This window comes from Haliotis cracherodii, unplaced genomic scaffold (genome assembly GCF_022045235.1).
Source record: "Haliotis cracherodii isolate W230 unplaced genomic scaffold, xgHalCrac1.p SCAF_5, whole genome shotgun sequence".
Classification (NCBI taxonomy): Eukaryota; Metazoa; Mollusca; class Gastropoda; order Lepetellida; family Haliotidae; genus Haliotis; species Haliotis cracherodii.
The window spans coordinates 65,117,534-65,122,617 of NW_027266308.1; positions in this window are offsets into that span (position 1 = coordinate 65,117,534).

Consider the following 5,084-nt stretch of genomic DNA (forward strand, 5'->3'; position numbering starts at 1 on the left):
CTGATGGCAAGCTAAAAAAACACGTAGAAGGTGCTTAAACGTGATGACCCACTCAAGCTTGAGTTACATTGAGTTTCATCAGTCGCGCACATCTGACATATATATTAATTCAATTCTCAGTACATTTACTGTACCGAAACAACGAACATCATCGATTGCATCCATGCATCCATTGCATCAATCTGTTACTGTACCGGAACCAACATCAGTGTATTGTTCAACCTATTCTTCCATCGATACATCAACATAATTATGAAAACCTGATCGAATAAAGCTAAAAACCTTTTTGACTGCAATATCCTGTTGTTGCCAACCTTGAACAGTCTTATACATGTAGCAGTTTTAATTGCACGTTCTGCTACAGCACTACAACTACTCTGACAAATCACTGGCAGAAATAAATCAGGAGGCAGCGTCGGTGCATTGAAGACACAAGATTCTTGATAACAGGGGGATATTGTTCCAAATTATAACTTCTGATTGCTCCAATTGAGCTAGCGTAATCGGCTGGTTCTGGTCTTGTCGTAGACGCCGTTCTATTTCATCCCAGGCTTGCATCAGCCGAATATAGTTTTCTTGTTGAGGTGACGCTACACGTGGACAGAATTCGTTTTGAGCCATTTATTTGCAGCATACCAACGGCGTGTTAGTATTCTGGGGTTTGTGAATCCTAATCTATGTACAAATTTAATACGCAATGTTATGTCGATTTCGAAAACAAAGTAGTGTGTTTAATTTACCAATTCCCATCCACTGATTAACCCACCTGAACTAGAAAAAAGAGACCACAGACTGTTTCGCCTGTTTCGTATTTGGATGCATGGGAAAGATTCACAGTTATCAACATGACTGTATGACAAGAGGGATGACTTAAACTTTTCAATAGTGTTACGTGTCGATTCCCAAATTGAAACAATATGTTAACCCAGAAATCTGTACGTAAAAGAACTTAGTGTGAAACCAACAAACAACAAGTGTCATACAATCAACAAATGTATAAAAGAAATAACTAAGTTTACCAATCAGTACAAATAACTGCCCTGCTATTATAATGGCAGTGCACAATAGAGTGGTAGTACACTATTCAATGGTAATATATAATATGATGGCAGTGGTCAGTATTAAATACAAAAATATAGAGGTGATAGCAAAAGTCAGTGATAATAATGTATATTCACCCAGCGGCGACTGTGGTCAAGCTTCCCAGATGGGCTAGGCAGGGAATCGGGGATGATGAGCGATCCTCACATGAAAGCTGGACTTGACGTGATGAAAATGCGTGTGAGTGAGAGTTAAGTGAACATGCTCTTGTTTCCTTATCAGCTACTGGAATGTTCCCTGTAGTGCCCTCACCAGTCCATCGGCACGAGAGCATTACAGATGTTTCTAACACATTCTTTCAACGTCCGTTCGCACACCACAGCGCGTGACACCTTCGTCACACTCTCGGTAACGTCGCTGCCACCAGTGTGGGCGTGGCCATTACAGGAATCTTGAAAACTAACCCAAATGCACAGTCTTGTTAACCCCAAATGTAGTAACGTTTATACTTTGGTTCATTTCTTTGGGAATGCCATCGTAGTTGATTTTGAAAAGGTTTACAACTGACCATACTTCCCAGATGAATTTACCTTTTTGTTTGTTTGATCGGATTGGTTCGAGATTGCAGACGAACGGAAAATCAACCAACTTCCCCTTGCATTCTTACTATATCAATTACATGGTAGTTGAAATGAAGCAGAAATTCAAATTGACAAACAAGGAAAAGAATTTAGCAGGGGAAAGAGTATTCGACTTGACGACAGTCATCACTGGTTTGTAAACGTTGCAGTCAGTCGGCTGCAAGTTTAACTCCAAGCATGGTTGTAGCCACCTATCCGCGAATGGGCTATTGCTGTGAGGAGCTTGGACAATCCGGCCCTAGGGGAGGGAACTCCTATCGTTTTAAAATTATTTTCTCTCTGGCAAGCAAAACACTGAAAACAGCCATCCAACCTGTGTTTTGAATGGCCGAGAAAGGTCACGTGACCAGTTAATGATACCTATAAATACTTATCATTCACAACCACTAGGTATATAGTTTGATACATTTTTAGTCCAAATTCAGAAACATTTTCTTGACATTTTATTAAATATAATAACATTTTCTCAAAACAATAAAGCTGATATAACAAAATAATATTACCGGCCTTGTTAATAAATCTAATAGACCTAATAGGCCTAATAGTATTTGATCACACCTGGGGTATCTATTGGCATTTTGAAAAAATTTCACATTGTTCATAATTTATATCTAGATATATTATATATATACTGGATTGTCTGGTCCAGACTCAATTATTTACAGACAGCCATTATATAGTTTGACAATTGCCTAGTGTGGTGTTTAACAACAAACAAACACACTGTTACTCAAGCTACTTATTACAGTCTAGTCCCTTTGAACCCATTGAAGGATTTATACATAAGGCAATTTGAAAAATATATTGGAATCAAAATCCTCGGACTATCAGTCTACCTAAGCCGAATCTAATCTATTTTAAAAGGAGAGCTGGACTTGGGTAAATTGGCAGTTGTAGCAAGTTTGATTCAAGTCACTCCAAATCTGAACCGACCACTAAAGAGAATAGGTCTTCAGCAACCTATGCTAGCTGTAAAGAGGCAACTAGAGGCCACTGAAGGGATCGGGTGGTCAGGCTTGCTGACTTGGTTGATGCATGTCACCATATCCCATTTGCGTAGATTGATGTTCATGTTGTCAATCACTGGATTGTCTGGTCCAGACTCGATTATTTACAGGCCAGAATTATGCTGAGTGTGGAGTTAAACAACACACAAACTCTCCAAATCCTATTAACTCAAAAGGTATGTATACCAGTCTTATCAGTTAACTAATACCCTAAGTAGAGGAACTGGTTTTGGGCTGACTTGCACCAAACAGGCTGGGCTCAGCCCCAAGACCATAACTCCCATACTTTAAGTATTGGAGAAAACACGCTTACAAGGTTTTGGTAGACAGAGTATGCCCTGGGGAGAGGGAAAAACCAAGGGGGCGAAGCCCCTGCGGTTTTTCCCGACCCCCAGGGCATGCTATGTCTACCAAGACGAGGGAAAGTGTTTTTCCATACTTATAAACCAAAAAAAGAAACTTAAAACAACATTTATCAACATTTTTATGTTTCGAACATACTTTCCATGAACTTTAGGAAACGCACGTAAAATATCTGTTGCTGGCGTACGGATCTTAAAAAGGACATTCTAGCCTCGTGGTACACTCACTGGGCTACAGATATGAAGGTTGCGAGTTCGATCCTCGGGAATATAAAGAAAACATTTGTCATTTGATTTTACATTTCATTACATGTTACAATCTGAAAGGAAGTTACATTAATAAAATACCCAGGACATTATATAAAATCCCTGAGATATTATAGCAAATATAACTTGAATATCCTATAAAATCCCTGGGATATTATATAAAATCCCAGGGACATTACAACGTCCCTGTTTACGAGATTTAACCCGACTGGAAAGTAAAACCTCACAATAGGTTTCATTGCCTATAGAAACAAGTCTCTTACTTAACAGCAATCCCAATGAATAGGTTTATAACATGAGCTCCAAGTTTGTGCAGGTGGGCCGGGGGCAGTGGAGAACGCTTACCACCAAGAACCTCATTCAGAATCCAACACCAAAGTAAAAACAAGCAAAGGCCGTGTTGTCCATCATTTATTTACACTGTACAGTACAAGCAGTGGCACAGGTCTGTCTATGGACATTTGGAGAGAGTCGGAGACGAGGAGAGAGAAGGGAGGGAGAACAGCACCATGGCTGCCACTCACTTAGCATACTAAGTGACCATTTACTTCAGTTCACAATGCAACCTTAAACACCACATGGCCAAGGCAAAGAGTACTTCGCAAAACGTGCCATCAAACAATTGTTCTCTACAGTTAAACAATACATTCAAAAATATGTCTAAAATCATCCTTTGTGACCCACCAGGAGAAAAGGGACCTTACAGGTGCTAGGTTGCAATTATTCTATAATGTCATAAAGACATTTGACATCAAGTTACTCCAGTGAAAATCCAGTGTGCGTGGACTGTGCAAAAAAACCTAATTTCTCTCTCGTTAGTTTGTAATGTAACAAAAACATTAGTTCAAAACCTTTCAGCATATATCTACTTTCAATTCATCCGACATTATGTCTAAAAATTACAATTGTTACTTAATCAGTTATAAGTGGGAAAATGAGTCCAAATGTTGATATCATATATCTCTGTAATAAATATCAGTTGGAGCTTGTGAATTGTATTTTTGTGTTCTGGAGATATTGTAGGTTTTAAATAATATGAAAAGTCCACAAATGGTTTTTCACACATAAGGTCCCTTATCTCATGGCTGGTCACGCTTGTTGAAATCACTAATATGGTGACTTCAACTGTTTCAGGCTGCACTGGCGGGGCTACCTCAGCCTGCTGTCTTCCTACCAACTTGTTGATACTGTAAGAGCACGTGAATCCAACGATTACCCCGACATCGTGGTAATAATGGGTCAACCCAGGATTATCATGGTTGCTTCTGTGCAAGTCAGACTGGACTTTTTCTAGAAACATTAAGCACACTCCTTCCTCAATGAAAAGAATGAAACGGAAAACATCTTGTGTTCATGATTAAGTAACAAAACATAAACAGTATTACCATTGCAATACAGACCCCAAAAGAGACGGTTATTTACTATTTGGGTGGATGCAGAATCTTATATCCCTGAGCGCACTTGTGAGTGAGTGGGTTGGGTTTAATGCCATTTAGAACATTATTCCAGTTATATCACGGCGTGTCAGCTTGCTATGGAGGAAAGTCTGAAGTGACGCAGGTCTCTGATGCTGACCCCTTTGGTGAAACCCATGAGCACGAGTATGGTGCTGACAAACCTAGAAACATAATCAGGGTGAACTGGGATTTGAACCCACAATTTTAGGTTTCTGGTGTGACCAAGGGATGCAACTGAGCAGCAAATTGCAGTCCCTTAGACAACTGGGCCACCCATGCTCCCCCTGAGTGCACCAACACAACCCTCCT